Here is a 17758-nt window from a genome sequence, read left to right as displayed (position 1 = left end):
GGGTAAAAGGGTGTCAGGTATCAGACCTGGGATACGAGTGAGTGCTAAATGGTTCCTAATTATGTCAGAGGTTCAAAACTGGAGCATACATCTGTGAGCATTAAAAGAGAATCCACAGACCCTCAGTGACTTGGCCCAGGATTTGGGGTGGTGGGGGGGGGGAGCACTCAGTCTTTCTCTGACTGCAAGAGGCATTTCAGGCAATTTCTGCCAGAGGTGAGTCTGTCTGTCTTACAGCAGGAAAAAAGCAATTTTGTGTGAAATGACACTTTGTAATTACATGACAGTAAATTGTCTCCTGAAATAGAGAGAGGTTCAAGTTTCAAACTATTACAAACTCCACTCAACAGATTATACCTCTTCCCACTTTTTGTTTTTGCAAGGACACCATTGATTTGATCACAACTCCTCTGCTGCCTCTGTCCTGTGACAGATTATGTATTTTACATTGTATCTAGAGATGTTTTTGAAAGAGATGGATTGGAGGAGTCGTTTAGGTCACAAACAAACACATACACTGCACAAAACAGCTCTTATTTAAAATACAAGAGCTTTGTTGAGAGTGAGTCATTCAGGCGCCGAGAGTCTTTACAAAGACAAAACAAGGAGACTGTTTTGCTAAAGAATTTCAAAAGCAGGTGTAAATGGATTATTGTTTTAAAGCAACAGATTAATGGACTCAGAAGTTTGAGTCCAGTGCAGTCATCAGGCTGATACCAGTTTGCTATTCTAAGAAGGTCATGTGGTTTTGCAAGCAGAGAAGAGAGACCAAATAGGCTTTTTCTAAAAGAGAGAGTGAGAGAGAGAGAGAGATGGCAAGCCAGCATCTTGTTTTTAAGACGGGTCGTGAGTTCTCAGTTCAGCCTGTTGAAAAACAGGAAATGGCTGGCTAGAAATGATGTTTCACCTGAAATAAGGGAAACAAAAGGAAATCAATGGTGACCTGCAGAAGAGGTTATCATTTGGAAAACCCTTATGGGTCAAGGTTCTTTGGCAAGACACCAAAGTGGTTGATCAGAGGGAATCAGTTTATGTGTGTCCAATGAGCAGGAAATCCCTCTCTGAAACCAACAAGAGCTTTCCTGGAGGGTAAACATTTACTTTTAAGCACCAGAGCTTATCATTCATATTCAAATTCATAAATGTTGAATTCTATGCACAGTGTAAGAATTGATAGACACCGGTGAACTTAGAGTTGTGTCAAAGAACTTTATGCACATTAAATACACCTGCACTTCGAATTAGAAGGGGGTAATGGAAGGCTGTTAACAGTGATAAGTTAAAGTTTGATCCTGTTTTTTTTAAAAAGAAAATTAAAAACAATGTTTGTTTAAGTACGAATGGTGTTATTGCTTAAAATCTGCCTGTGATGGAAAGTATTCTTGGACTGAATAGACATCTGGGCCAAATGGCTATTTAAAGACAATCTGTACATGATTGTACATCCTAAAGTACAATGACTACTTCTATCCACTAAAGATTGTTAAAGAGCAAGAATAGACAATACAATAACATAAAATTCCCATCCATACAGCACACGTATTAATACACAAAACAATCACACCTCTTCATTGGTCATGAAGTGCCTACACTTCCCAAGGAGGTTGAGGAGGTCAAGGCTAACGGCTCTCATCCTGAGATTTTACAGGAGTGCTGTTGAGTCTCCTGTCTGGCTGCACCATTCGATGGTCTAGTTGCTGTAAAGCATCAGACAAGAATGATGCAGAGTAGTGTGGATCACTGGGGTCTCCCTTTTTCTGTAGATGACATTTACTGGGAGTGTTGTTCAAATTGGGCTCAAGGAATAGTACAAAGACCATTTTGATCTAGTGAACAGCATCTTTAACCACGTCCATCATCAAAATCAGGACTTACATGCTGGGGAATAGCATCTTCCCACAGGCTGTGAGATGGATGAAAAGTGTCCTGTAAGTGTGATTATCCTCCCAAATATTTATATATGTAGCGTCTACTTCGATAGAGCTACTAAAGCAACACACACACACACACACATACCAGGTTAGTCAACACAAAACTGCTTTATTCAGTCTTTACAGGCTTCTTCTATTTACACCGTGTCCCGGGCTCCATGGGTCAAGGTGGGACATCATTTGTGAGTTTGCTGCAGATCCACGGGACCACAGGTTTAAATTAAGCCCTGTGAGTGTCCTGCACCTTCCGGCAGGGGAAATCACAGATCAACGTGCCATTCCTTGACACGCAGGACCACGTGCATGCGGTCAATTAAATGGATGAGTTCCCAGCTGTCTGCCTTATGATTTCATGTGCCCGCCAAAGAACCTGGCTCTCTCGGCCCGCTACATAGCTGATACACACCCCACCCCCCACCAGAACCGTCGCCAGAAAGTAAAACACCAGTTGCATGCACCTTAGGTGGACACCCTCATCGTCTCGGCTGGGAGCAATGAAAGGGTGAAGCGGGATCCAAATGGGCAGAGGTTTTGTCTGTCCCAACTAAACAGCTGCGAATGTCCCCCAATGTCTAAAGTATACTCAAACCCATTCTTCTTTACCACGCGGAAAACGCCCTCATACGGTTGTTGTAGCAGCACTCCTAGGTCCTGTCTGCGCACAAAAACAAAATCAGTGTCCAGGAGTGGTGGGGTACATTCTGTTAAGGGGATCCAAGCCAGTGGGTAGGAAAAGCCTTGCTGATCGCGATACCATATCGAAGCTGTGGAAGGAAGTTCAGATCAGAGTTGGTTACCCCAGAAGGGGTAATAATCACCGTTTTAGGAATGTCTTCCTTATGGATGGGATCTAATGGTATCTCATGGCAAGATCAACCTTGGAGAAAGCACAGAAATTGTGCAGATGGGAGGCAAAATCTTGCATATGAGGGACGTTAAGACAGTGGGTCTTACCCTGAGATATGGTCCGCTGGGCTTCATAAATCATAGCATAGACTAGAGTATAGCTGGAAAGTGATGCTGCAACTGTTTAAGGCATTGGTGAGGCCAGGTTTGGAGAATTGTTTTCAGTTCTGGTCTCCAAATAGAGGAAGGAAATAGATAAGGTGGAGAGGGTGCAGAAAAGATTTACAAAAATGTTACGTGGCTTACAACATCTCGAGTACAGAGATAGATTAAGGAGACAGTGACTTTATTCATTGGAACGTAGATGGATGAAGGGGGTTATGATAGAGGTATTCAAAATTATGAAAGGAATAGATAGACTAGACGTGAGTAGACTCTTTCCCCTGAGGGCAGGGGAGGTTGGAACAAGAGGGCATGAGTTCAAGGTAAGGGTGCAAAACTGTAGGAGGAATGTTAGAGGATGTTTCTTCACTCAGAGAGTGGTGGCAGAATGGAATGATCTTCCAGAAGAGATCATTGCGGCAGAGTCCTTTCTGTCATTTAAGAGAAGGTTGGATGTGTCGATGGATATGAGGGGGTTGGAGGGATATGGCCAGAGTGTTGGAGGGGAAAACTAGTGGAGTTGTTCATGTGAACTGGCACAGACTAGAAGGGCCAATATGACCTGTTTCCGTGCTGTAAACAGTCATATGGTTATATGCGCTGGGCTCCACAGGACAAGGTGGGACCTCATTAAGAGTTTGCTGCCGGCAGGTTTGAATTAAACCCAGTGAGTATCCCAAGCTTTCCGGCAGGAGACACAAAAATTCGAAAAGATGAATTAACTATTTCCATGAACCCTCCACTTTTATGTCTATTTTTCTAAATCTACTCCATAATCTAGAAATCTTTACTTAACCCAACCAACATTTCTTCTCCCATTCAAAGCACTCAGCAATATACCAAGGCAGTAAAATAAAAACTCAATGCTGGAAATACTCAGCGGGTCATCTACTGGAAAAATAATTGGAGTTAAAACCTTCAGGTCGATAACCTTTCACTGGGATTCAGAAAGAAAATCAAATTAACCTGATACTCTTTGCTGAGAAAAAAAAAGAGGGGAAATAACAAATTCAATATGTGGGATGAAATGCCCGAGCAGCAGAAATGGCAGTGGTGCTGGATGAGTGGAGTCGACTCGCTGATCAGCACATCTGTCTGGATGGAGGGGTAAAGGATAAACAAGACAAACATGATGCCGTCACTGTGAGGTACAATACAACAGCTGCAGAGAATCTGAAATGAAGGAATGGTGAAAATACTTGTTTTTGGATCAATGTGACAAAATTTGACCTGACGAAAGAAAACAAAATTGCTTTGCTCTGCCAGAACTCTCTAGATCAAGGGGCACAATAAAATAGTCCAGAAGTCAACATTATGAAATTGAACAGAGAAGTGATAGAAATTGGCAAGAGATAAAACACAGTTACATAATTCCATGAAAGTGGTGTCACAGGACGACAGGGTTCTAAAGACAGCTTTTGTCATCTTGGTCTTCATTAATTAACATATTGAAAATAGGAGTTGGGAAGTTATGGTGAGGTTGGATAAGATGATGGTGAGGGAAAAATTAGAGTATTGTGTGCAGTTCTGGTCACCTAGCTACAGGATGGGTATTAGTAAGATTGAAAGAGTGCAGAGAAGATTTACTAGGAAGCTGCCAGATCTTCAGGAGTTGAGCTACAGGGAAAGGTTGAACATGCTGGGACTTTATTCCTTGGAGTGTCGAAAAATGATTAAGAGATTGCTTAAAGTGGAATATGAATGGGAACAAAGGCTGAGAAAGACTGCCGTTGACCCAATTGTGAAGGAAAAATTTTGCTTGAGAAAAGTTGTCATTGGTCCATTTCCTCTAGAGTTATGAAACCACACACAGAATAAGTCAATGACGTACAATTAAAACAGTGGTTTTCAAACTTTTTCTTTCCAATCACATTCCACCTTAAGTAATTCCTTACTAACAGAGCTCTTCTGGCACAAGGATTCAGTGAAATATGATCCAGGGGGTGAGGGTGTGGAGGAGGAGTTTGAAAATCACTGCTCGAGATGAAAATGATTCTCCATCTCCGTTTTAAGCAGACATCCTTTTATTCTGAGGTTGTGCCCACTGGTCCTTCACTCTCCCAGTACTGGCAAAATTCTCTCTATCCAGCCCTTTCACTATTCATCAGATTTCAATGAGGTCCTGCCTCATCCTTCTAAACTCGGGCGAGTACAGGCCCAGAACCATCAAATTATTCCTCTCATCCCCAGGGTCATTCTTGTAAACCACCTCTGGACCATCACATCCTCTCTTAGAAATGGGGCCTAAAATTGCTCACAACACTTACGAGATCAGGACAACCAAAAGGTGGTCACGTGAGGGAAGACAGCTGCAGGGCTACCTAGAGTTCATGGATTGGATGGTGTTCAAGGAGTCAGCTGAGGGGAGGTTGGGGGGGGGGGGGGTCGTGGAAAGATGGCATCGGAAAATGACATGAGAAGACACCTCTCCCTGACTGAACTATTCAATACTCGAACTGTAGTGAATGTTTTGACTTTATCAATGCTTTGAACATTAATTTACTACTGTAGGATTCTGGAAATGAAGAAAGGAAAACAGCAGTGTTGGGCACTGACAGTTGCCCTAATAATCAAAAAGACAAAGACTAAGGGGAGCAATAGGCTTTATTACACACAAGACTGCAGGCCGGCGTGCAAGCTAGGTAAGTGAAGGGATGGAAGAGGTGGCTCGACCTTTATGGCCTGGGTCACAGGGGAGGAGTCCAGGGAGGAGTCTCGGAGAGGATATCATCAGGAGGGTGGGCCAGCCCATGCCTATACTGGTCAGTTCATACAATACCATTTCATTACTAGCAACTTAGAAAAAAACCTAGGTTTTCAACCTGTGAAAAGTGCAGAAGAAGCAAGGCCGACCTTCCAGAAGGAACCTCAGGAGCAGTTAGAGATAGATCCAAATCCTCAATGTGGAACCCAAGAGAAGTCTGCATCCTCTGCGCCTCCAGAGACGCAAGATATCGCCAAGATCTTTGGCCTGGGGGTGGGCCAGGAGAGTGAGCGTGGAATCCGACCCAAGCCTGGCTTGACTAAGGAGAGCAGGGGGGTGGGTGCCCGAATGTGAGCGCGAGTTCGCGGGAAGGCGACTGACTGTATGCAGCGGCCCATCTGTAGATGCTCCTCTGGTGCTATTGAGCTTCTCAGCATGGATGGATGTTCTCACATGCACGAAATCCGCAATAGGGCAGCCAGGTATGAGGTGGAGGAGGACAACTCAGAAATTCGAGAAGAAGAAGAGCAAGAATGACTATTTGCTGCAGTTGGACTTACTGAAGGAAGGCCTTAGGCTTTAAGAACATCTCCATCTCCAATGAAAGCTGTTGTTTAACCACAGACACCTTCCCCAGTCTTTAAAGCCCATGCAACAGGGATGGAAGTCAACTTCATGTCTACAGAACTGATCCAACCAAATGAAAAGATGATGTCTTCTATGACCTAATATTTTGAAACTTTAAATGATCAATTTGCTGGTATAAAGGAAATAATGGCTGGTATGTGTGAATAAATTACATTTATTCTAGTTGATATTAATAAGAGTTTAACAGCAGTGGACACTGGACAAGATCAATTTAAGAAGATCGAAGACATTTTTATTGACCGTAAGGACCGTGGGGACCATTATGCGGAGAGAATGGATCATATTGAGGAGTTGTTTACAGGCTAGGATGTCCAGAAGAGAGATTTGTTAAAAAACATTGATTCGTTAGAAAATCAAAGTTGTCGAATTAATATTAAGAGAGTTGATCTGCCGGAAGATATTGATGGTTCAGATCCTGTAAAATTATTTCTGGAAATGGATTCCAGAGATGTTGGGAGTCGAGACCTTTTAGATAGGGGTCATAGGGTGTGAAGGAGAAAACCTTTTCTGGGTCAAATGTCAAGAGCAGTTCTTTTAAGATGTTTGTGATATCAGGATAGAGAAATTATATTGCGGCTTGCAGTTCAGAAAGCTCGCCTTGATCAAAGCCCAATGATGGTTCAAGGCAATAGGGTTTTATTTTATGCTGATTTAAGTCAGGAGATTATTAAGTGATGGAAAGAGTTTAATCTGGTCAAAGCAGTGCTGTGGAAGAAAGGGTATAAGTTTACTTTTCGGTGTCCGACGATATTTAAGGTGAATTATGGGCCAGATCAGTCTCAATGTTTTGAGAGTCCTTATGGTGCATTATCTTTTGCAAATTCCTTCCAAGATTTGAAGGAATCGATGGGGAAAATGCCCAAGGTTAAAATTGGGAACGGAACAGGGAAAAGAATTAGAATCAGAATTGGTGAGTGATGTTGAAGATGAAGCTCAAGCTCAATGTGGGTGTTACCATTGGGATGTTTTAATGTTCGGTTGGGGGGTGTTGATTGACTCTGCTACTTCTAAAGCCATCTGCCACTTGTGGTATTAACTGCAGCTGGACCACAGAGGGGGGTCCGACTTTTGTAGTTGTAGATTTTTACATTTTTTACAAGGGTTTCTTATTGTTTGAAAGGGGGGGGTTAGGTTTTTTAAAATATGTAATTGCTCTGTGAAGTGCCAATCACAAGAGGAAATTAAGTTATGGCTCATTTAAATTTTGTGACCTTCAATGTTAAAGGACTTAATAATACGATGAAAAGGAAGGAAATATTGGCATTTATAAAGAAAATGAAGGTTGATGTTCCCTTTTTGCAAGAAACTCATTTGTCTGAGAAAGAACATATGAAATTGATGAGGGATTGGGTCGGACATGTTTTTCCATCTCCATTTAATTCGAAAGCTCGAGGTGTTGCTACTTTGGTTCATAAGAAGATACCGTTTCAGTTGGAATCATTCTCTGCCACATTGGTTAGAGAGCTGTTGGTGAATTGTAAAATTTTTGCTGAAGCATGGACTTTGATGAATGTTTATCTACCCAATGAAAATGATGAAGACGCTATTTCTGAAACTTTTTTGAATCTGGGTCAAGCTAATGAAAATATTTTGGTTGGTGGGGAATTTAATTGTGTGTTGGATAAATTTCCAAAAACTGTACAAAGAACCAAAATGGCTAAATGGATGTTAGACTCAATGAAAGATTTGAATTTGGTGGAAATGTGGAGGAAGTTAATTCTGACAGAAAAAGACTTTTCTTTTTATTCACCCAGACATGATCCTTTTTTGAGAATCGACTTTTGCTTAACATCAGCACAATTACAGGGTAGATTTATACATGCAGAGTATATGAGTAGGATTTTATCGGATCATTCCTCATTGTTAAGTAGAAGTACACAATCCTTTTTCCAGACATCTAAAATCCGGAAAGCTCCAAACATCAGCAAATGGGAGAGAGAGATGGCAGCGCGAGTCAGGCAGGTGAGGAGTGGAGCAAAAATATCAGTGTGACTGGAAGGGAGTGGGGGTGGATACAGCAGCATAATTTGGGTGGGCTTAAATCTGGCTTTCCAAAATCCAAAAAAATCTGAAATTCAGAACACAGTAACCACTCCCCCCCCCCCCCAGGGATCTGGATAAAGGATTGTGCACCTGCACATGTTCTGGTTTGCATAATGTAGCGACCCCTTATCGGTGAAGGTTTAATGGGATGTTATTGAAGCAACCAAAGTTTCTAAGTTAAATCAAAGACCATATTCAATCTTATTTGCCAATTAATACATATTCAGTACAAAGTAAATTTGTTCTGTGGGATGCTTCAAAAGCTTATTTAAGAGGTCTGATAATCAATTATTCTGCAAGAATTAAGACGCAGCATTTGGCAGAGAGGCAAAATTTGGAGAAGGAAATAACAATTTGAGAGAAGGAATTCCAACGAAATTCGATTGTGGATAAAAAGACTTTTTTGATTCAGTTGAAACTGTTATAATATAATGCAAACATATAAATATGAAAAATTAATACAATGATCTAAATAGAATTACTATGAGTAAGGAGAAAGAGCGCATCAAGTTTTGCTTGGCAATTAAAGACTGAACAGGCATCAAGGACAATAAATGCGATAAGAAATAATATAAGAGTTACTTTTAAACCTCAGGAAATGAATGATGAATTTCACTCATTTTACCAGAATTTATATCCTTTGGATGTAAGTCAGGATGAGGAACGTGTTAAGTTTTTTTTAGGTAGTTTGGAGTTATCGGTTTTGGACGATAAAGATAGGACAGAATTGGAAGTTCCTTTCAGTGATTTAGAAATTGAAGAAGCGATATTGAATAACACCTGGAGAAGATGGGTTTACAGGAGGATTTTATAAAGAATTTTATGAAGTCTTGCCTCCTGTTTTGATGGATGTTCTTAAACAAGCTACAGAAGAGCAAAAGCATTTCCAGAATACTTTTCTAGAGCTAGACTTAGTTATTGCAAAAAAGGAAGAGCCCCATTGAAAGTTGCCTCATATCGACCAATATCGTTATTAAATGTAGTTTATAAGATAGTAGCTAAGGTATTGGCTAATAGACTTGTGAAGTATTTATCACGTTTAATACATGTTGATCAAGCGGGTTTTATTAAGAATAGATTTTCTTCTGAAAATATTGTTAGACTGTTGATGTTGATTCATGTGTCAAGACATTGTTTGAATCAATCAATGATAGTGGCATTAGATGCAGAAAAAGCCTTTGATCGAGTTGAAAGGTACTTTTTATTTAAATACTTGAAAGATTTAAGTTTGGGCCTTTTTTACCTGGTTGGGTTAAAGACTTGTATAAAAATCCCTTGGTGAGGATGGTGACGAATGGACAAATTTCAGATACGTTTAATTTAACACGCTCCACTAGGCAAGGTTGTCCTTTGTCACCATTGGTGATAGAACCGCTAGCCCAAGCTATAAGACAAAATGATAAATTTAGTGGGATTAAAATAAAGGAAGAGAATATAACAAATCCAAATTTAACAAATCCTCAGTAATCGTTATGTCATCTGCAAACCTGTTTGGTACAATATGGATAAATGTCTGGTTATAAGGTTAATCGGGATAAGAGGAAGATATTACCAATTACAGAGGAAGATTATCCTGCTTGTAAACAGATTACACAGCTTAGATGAAAAATGAAAATTAAATATTTAGAGGTAATTGTTGATGTGGATTATCAACATTTGTGTAAGTTGAACTATGTTTCTCTATTGATAAAATTAAAGCTGATTTAATCAAATGGAAAAACCTTCCTTTGACATGAATGGCACATGTGAATTGTATTAAAAAGAATAATTTTCATTATATTCAATATCTTTTTCAATGAATTCCATGTTCGCTTCCAAACATATTTTTTAAAGAGTTATGCTGCAATCAGAATATTTTTATAGAAAGGTACATTGGCTAGAGTATTATTGCAAAATTTAACATGGCTATATGCATTAGGGACGACAATGGCTTCATTTTCAGAATTATTCATTAAATTATTGGTTAATTATCAGTTAAAATTTATTAATAGGATGTTCAATGTTAATCAACCTCCACACTGGGCTAAAATGTTATTATCACAGATTTCTCATTCTATTATACATCAGTGTATATTTAGATGGACTCCTCGTCTTTTGCATTATTATAATGTGGCAGTATTATGACATGTATGAGATACTTGGTATAAAAGAAATCTGTCAATAGGAACTGGAGATAAGGTTTCATTACAAATTCCATTATATCAGGATAAATACATATCCTTCTCGATGAATAATCTCAGTGTTTAAAGATTTGCCAGATGAAAGGTATTCAAGTGTTAGCAGATTGTTTTGAAGATGGGATATTTTTTTCTTATGTTAGGCTTCAGGAAAAAATTGAGGTACTGTTAAATTCTTTGCTTGCATATTTTCAAGTACATGCTCCAGTAGTGAAGAGTTTTGGGCGGGAATCGAACATGCCTAAGTTAACTAAATTTAAAAATTTAATTGTAAATGGGGCAGAAAGGGATTTATTTCAGAAATGTATTCTTTGTTGCAAGAAAAAATGGCCAAACTGGATTTAGATAAATCAAAGCCTAAATGGGAGAAAGATTTATCCTTAGAATTATCCCAAGAAGGATGGACTACTATGTGTGAAGATAGTGTGACTAAATTTGGTGAACTATAATTTTCAACATCAGTTGTATTAAATGCCGGAAAAGTTAAAAAGATATGGATTTAGTCATTCGGATTTATGTATTCATTGTGGGACTCAAATTGGTACTTTTTTTTCAATTCTGTCTGGTTGTGTGATAAAGTAAGTCTTTTAGGATAAAAATTAAAGAGTTTAAGGCGGAATTATTGGAGACTACTTTAAGGTTAGATCCACTGCTTTTTTTAAATGGGGTATATTACAACTTTAACAATGGGTTTAAGAATGGATAAATCTCAAATTGAGTTTATTCAGTTTGCATGAGCAGTGGCGAGGGAATGTATTGGGATTACTTGGAAAAATTATGTGGATTTAAATATAAATCGTTGGCAAAATGAAAGCATGTATTTGTTTGGAAAAGATAACAAATTACGTGATTTTTTAAATGTGAAGATTGGTCTAAAATTTCCAGTCTTTTGCCTCTCTTCCTTCTTAAAGAGTGGAGTAACATTTATCATTTTCCAGTGCAGTCTTGGCAGACAAGGATAGATGGACTTTAAACATGAACATGGTGAGTAATTTGTGAAGCTATTCATTCAGATATACTCCTAACAACGAGGTAATTCCAAAACACCCAAGTTATAGGGTTCCACATGAGAGGCGAGGCCAATAGCCGCAGAGATCAAGACAAAGCTGAATCATACACACCATTACTACCAAGATTTACATTAGTGACATATCAGAGTCAATGCGATACTTTAAGATTAGTTACAGCACAGTAACAGACTCTTTAGGCCCACAAACCTGTGCCTCCCAATTCACCTTCAACACGCTCATACTTTTTGAACAGTGGGAAAAATCTGGACCCCCCTCCCCCACCCCAGGGAAAACCTACACACACACATGGAGAACATAGAAACTCCTCACAGAGAGAGTAGGATTTGAACCCCATCCCTATCACTGGTAGCGCAACAGAGTTGCGATTCTGCCATCCACTGTTGAACCATGTTGGACAGGAAGAAACTCAAATCAAGGAAGTCAATAAATGGAGAGCATCAATATTTCATGAGTTGGTACGGATTAGTCCAGATTTTGAGAAAAGATGGATGGACAGTACTTTGCAACAACATAATAACAGTCAGTACAAAAGAAGCCATAGCAAGCTTGCATGGGAGCCAGGAAGGGAAATTAGCCACTTCATTGAAATGGAAGCAAGAGAATAGGCTCAGGAGCCAGAACCCAAGTGAGAGAAATTCTGGTTCATGAGCAAGTCACGAAAACCCAATGATGTCTTCCAAAGTTCATTCCAAAGGCATTCATCTCAATTTATTTCTCCAGTTTGGGTATTTTAGATCATTACCATTCCACAGTATTCTTCAACATGTGTTGCTATTAGGTGTAACAATGCAGCTGGTATTTGCATAGCAGATACAATAAGGGATCCACCCTTCCTCCTCTCCTTCATAGTGTCTATTTAAGACAAACATTTTTCTCTCAATTTGCCCATAATCTGCAAAGAAATGATGATGAGATCACGAGATGAAGCAATAGAACTTAATTGATCTTTTGATTTGATCGTCTAAACAAGTTTAAAAAAAAAATACAGACCTGTGAGGATCTCGGATGCATTGCTCGGGTGGAGGTGGGGGCTGGTACAATGAGGACATTCAAAAGACTAAGATACATGGATGGAAATATAATAGAGAGTAATGAGTGTGAGGTAGGGAAGGGTTAGATTTGTAACGGCACTGATATACCATCGTTTACAAACAATTAAAGAATACCCTCACTCGTTTCCTCCAGAAGACAATGCAGTCGACCTTCTTTATCCTCCTCAGACACAACATTGCATTCTTCAACTCCCCAAACATCACCCAGCCAAACCCCTTTGACCTTCTCCTTAGCTCAGTGCCACACGGTGATCCTGACCCTCTCTCTCAACTCCTCCTGCATCAGAGATCCATCACCCATATACTGACGCTTAACGCACCTGAGCACGTGGGCTATTCCTCCAGTGCGACGATCCAATTACATCATCAGCGGCAACTGGCATCGTTCCCAAAGCAGGCAGATACATCACCGTGACAGCCCCCTCCCCCCACCTCCAGCCTCCGCTCCATGCAAGGAGGCGACTGAATGGAACTGTCCCCAGAGTAACGGTCTGGAAAGTTGACAGTTCAGCCTGATCTCGTATGATACTATAAGACAGGAGATGCAGGGGTACCCTGCGGCCCACGGGCCCTGCGGCCCACGGGCCCTGCGGCCCACGGGCCCTGCGGCCCACGGGCCCTGCGGCCCACGGGCCCTGCGGCCCACGGGCCCTGCGGCCCACGGGCCCTGCGGCCCACGGGCCCTGCGGCCCACGGGCCCTGCGGCCCACGGGCCCTGCGGCCCACGGGCCCTGCGGCCCACGGGCCCTGCGGCCCACGGGCCCTGCGGCCCACGGGCCCTGCGGCCCACGGGCCCTGCGGCCCACGGGCCCTGCGGCCCACGGGCCCTGCGGCCCACGGGCCCTGCGGCCCACGGGCCCTGCGGCCCACGGGCCCTGCGGCCCACGGGCCCTGCGGCCCACGGGCCCTGCGGCCCACGGGCCCTGCGGCCCACGGGCCCTGCGGCCCACGGGCCCTGCGGCCCACGGGCCCTGCGGCCCACGGGCCCTGCGGCCCACGGGCCCTGCGGCCCTGCGGCCCACGGGCCCTGCGGCTCTGCGGCCCACGGGCCCTGCGGCTCTGCGGCCCACGGGCCCTCCGGCTCTGCGGCCCACGGGCCCTCCGGCTCTGCGGCCCACGGGCCCTCCGGCTCTGCGGCCCACGGGCCCTCCGGCTCTGCGGCCCACGGGCCCTCCGGCTCTGCGGCCCACGGGCCCTCCGGCTCTGCGGCCCACGGGCCCTCCCGCTCTGCGGCCCACGGGCCCTCCCGCTCTGCGGCCCACGGGCCCTCCCGCTCTGGCCCTGATGCAGAACGTGGACATTCAAAATACACTGGCTTCAACCTGTTGATGGAAACAGTGTTACCTTTTCCATTCCTGTCAATCACAAAACACTATGGATGGTGCCATAAGACCTAGAAAGGACCATCATAAATGGGCTAAGGTGGTTTATTAACAACATCATGTCAAAGAAACACACGAGTACAGTGTTGTAAATCATTTGGCACATCCACTGCAGATGATGCTGCCACATAGGAGAACATCAGAAGAAAATCAAGATAACTGACCTGTTCATGAGCACTGTGTCTGGACTCAGATTCACAAACTCACCTGGCAAGGTCAGCATACAGTCATAGACTAGCTCTACCACTAAACATCCATGATCTGCCCTAAGAGCTGTAGTCACCCAAAGGAGAACCATGGGCAAACGTTCGCTCCATGTCGATGATTTGCCACCTGCTGTCAATGGTGCTTTCGATCGTCAAGGAAAATGCTCAAAGAAGCTGTTGGCCCTGAAATGCTTAGCCATAATTCAGGTAGAGCCCAGAGGATCAGTGAGAGCTCGGACCAATGCTGACTCGAACTGAGACCCTCGATCTGTTGTAATAGTGCCCAGAACACCAAATGATGGAATCCAATGATCCACAAAAGTCCCATCAATTGTCTCTGCAGAGATGCCGATGATAGGAATTTCATCCTTCCACCTGGTAGTCCTGTCCTCACACGTGAGCAGAAAAGTACATTGCCGAGATGGCAGAAGTGGACCTTTCAAGCCACAAGGTGCACGTGCTGGAAATGGGAATCCAAAACAACAAATTCCCACAGCTTGAATTTCATGTGCCTGGAGACTTTAGGGCATTGACCCAGCAAGCAAGTCCTTGCCCATAATCCAACATTCTGTTTTAAACGAACCCAGGTAAGATGTTCCTTAACCAGTTTGATTGATGCTCTTCCACCAGGAAGAGATAGATTGTGAAGGGAAAATCTCCTGCCTTATAGCTGCCCACACAAATAGCCTAGTCCTTCCTGTTGGGGGAAAAAAAAATCAGACCAACATTTCAGCCGATTCATCCAGGGTCACATCTTGAAGATGGAGACCAGAATTGATCTGGTTACACCGGATGAAATCGGGATCAGTGCACCGTACATGAGCCATGGCATTGAAATTGATGTCAGTAGTTGTATGTAATGTCGCACCTGGATTGGGCACCAATTCGCTTTCTCTCAGATGTCACGTGTGTCCGATGAAAATTGAAGGATGAAGTGCAAGTGCTGAATCTCCCTTGGCAAGTAGAGATACAGTATGCATAAGAGGCTGGTGGTCTGTACAAATGGTCAAAGGATGACCTTCCAATAAAAAAGCTGAAATATTGGATTGGAAATTGGGATTCATGAGGGAATTACAAAGAAACATTTCCAAATTGTATCTTCTACTTCAAGAGGAATCTCCAAATCCAGACTTGAATAAATCAAAAGAAAGATGGGAATTGGATTTGGGAACAGAAATTGACCCTTTTTGCTGGTCTGACATTTGTTGGGACAGTAATTAATGTTTTTGATAGATTAGTTAATAATAACTTATTCATCAATTATATTTAATGGCACATCAATTAATTTATTCCTAATTTTTCAAATTCATGTTTTAGATCTGAATCCCATCTTAAAATTGATTGTGGGGAAATGCAAAATTGTATTTCCTTAGCAAAGCTTACTTATAATATTAGAACTGGGTATGATACATACTTCAAAATATGGAAACCATATTTAGATATGGGTTTGGATATCTAATGTATTCACTTCTCCACCCCACCACCACTTTTCTTTCATCTTAATGGTTGAACCTTATCATGTTGGTTTAATTCTACTATTTTATTAATATCCTGCCTTTCCTTTTGGGAGGGAATAGTAATCACAGGAGCTTGGCACCTAGATCTGTATTTTTTTCTTTTATACTTTTTTTCTCTTCTCACTTTTATGTACAGTACAACATTTATTTTTTTATTCTATTTTGATCATTAAACGTATCATTTGGATACGATTCTATTATTATATTGAACTGTATACAAAACTATAAATATATATTTTTTAAAACAGAAACGTTTCACTGCGAGATAGATATCTAAGAGTTCTTGACCAAATGTACTATACTTTGCCTGAGCCGGTGACCGCTTGGCTGAAAAAAATCACCAAAGGTTCCAATTGCCCACAGACTAGTTGTTCGAACACTGCTCCCACAGCACTGACAGATGCATCTGTTTAAAGAGAGCAAGGCCTTGGGCATTTGATGTACAAGCTTATTGACATTTGCAAGAACAATGTTAACATCATGGAAAGCATACACAAAGTTAAGGTCTTTTTGAAGCAGACATCAGATCCTTTGAGTCGTTCAGCAAGAGGTAATAGAGATGCTGTGGCATTCACCAGGGAACAGCAATAAAAATTCCTCATACCTAAAAACCATCACAATTGGCCAACCTTAATGGGGGGAGGAAATTCTCAAAATTCACGCACTTCTCATTCATCAGCCAAAATACCATGTTGCATAACTCTAGGTCCCAAAAATACAAGATCAGCAGCTCGAGAAACACTTTCCTGGGATTGATCACGATGCCACATTCCTCAAGCCTCGGAAACAATGAGATAAGGTGGCTCTTGTGCTCCTCTTCATCCACACTTACAACCAGAATCTCCTCGATCAACACAAACACCAAAAAAAATCCCAAGGCCAGTGAGTTCGTGGACCATGAACCACTGGAATGTCTGAGCTGCATTCCATAGACCGAATGGTATTCTCAGAAACTCAAACATGCCGAATGGGAGCATCACTGCTGTCTTCGTGACATCCAAAGAGTCAAATGGAATCTAATAGTAAGCATGTACTAGATCTATTTTAGCAAATGCATATTTGCCGTGGAGGTTGGCTGAGAAGTCTTGTCAATTTGGAATATTGTATCAGTCAGGCACGGTGGAATTGTTCAGGGGACGATCATCTCTGCAAGGCCGCCAATCCCTAGTATTTTTCAGAACCATATGCAACCATGAAGCCCAGCAGCTGTCAGATCTGTGGACGACACCCAACTCTTGCCAATCCAATCTTGCGATTTTAAGATAATCTGGGGGCATTACGACCTGCGTCTCAGACCCTGCCTTTATATGATGGCTTATTGCATGTCTGTACACCGTTACGATGGGGTCACGAGGCGAGGAAAACACTTGCGCAAGGCTTAGAAAGGGCAGGAATCAGGTTGAAGGCTTGTCAGGCAGCAGATGGCATTGGAAGGACAACAAATGCAGCTCAGTTGCATTCAAGAGCTGCAGTCCATACAACAACGTTTTTTCAAATACATCACGGAAAAATGTGACAAGAAATCCACTCCCAAAATGGAATTTTCCACATTTACAACTGAAAAACCACCCAAAAAGATTGTAAGACAGAAATGAAGCACGAGTAACCTGTGGCCATGTTTGAAAAAGAGAATCATTTGTAGCTGAAAGAACACATGACATATTAGAAAGACTATGTTCCTCAGGGATTGGAGGGACCAGCACTGATCCAAAGTGACAGATAATTTTGGAGTTTTACATAGAGATGGCAAACAAATAACCTACTCCAACAATTGCCTCAAATTGTTTCCATTTTTCTCAGTTGCCTTCAATAATCTCTCTCAAATGAGAACAAGATCCCAAGACAAAAGAACAGAACCAGGCCACCAGGCCCATCGAATCTGCTCCGTAAATACACACTGAGCTACTCTACACTCCTTCAAATTTCCAGCCTTTTCCGCATATCCCTTCATGCCCTCACTAACGAGATACTTGTCTATTTCTTGTTTAAATACTCCCAGTGATCTGGCATCCACTGCTGTATGAGGCAATAAGTTCCACAGCTCCATGACACTCTGGCG

Source organism: Narcine bancroftii, unplaced genomic scaffold, assembly GCF_036971445.1.
Source record: "Narcine bancroftii isolate sNarBan1 unplaced genomic scaffold, sNarBan1.hap1 Scaffold_111, whole genome shotgun sequence".
Classification (NCBI taxonomy): Eukaryota; Metazoa; Chordata; class Chondrichthyes; order Torpediniformes; family Narcinidae; genus Narcine; species Narcine bancroftii.
This window is presented reverse-complemented; position numbering follows the sequence as displayed.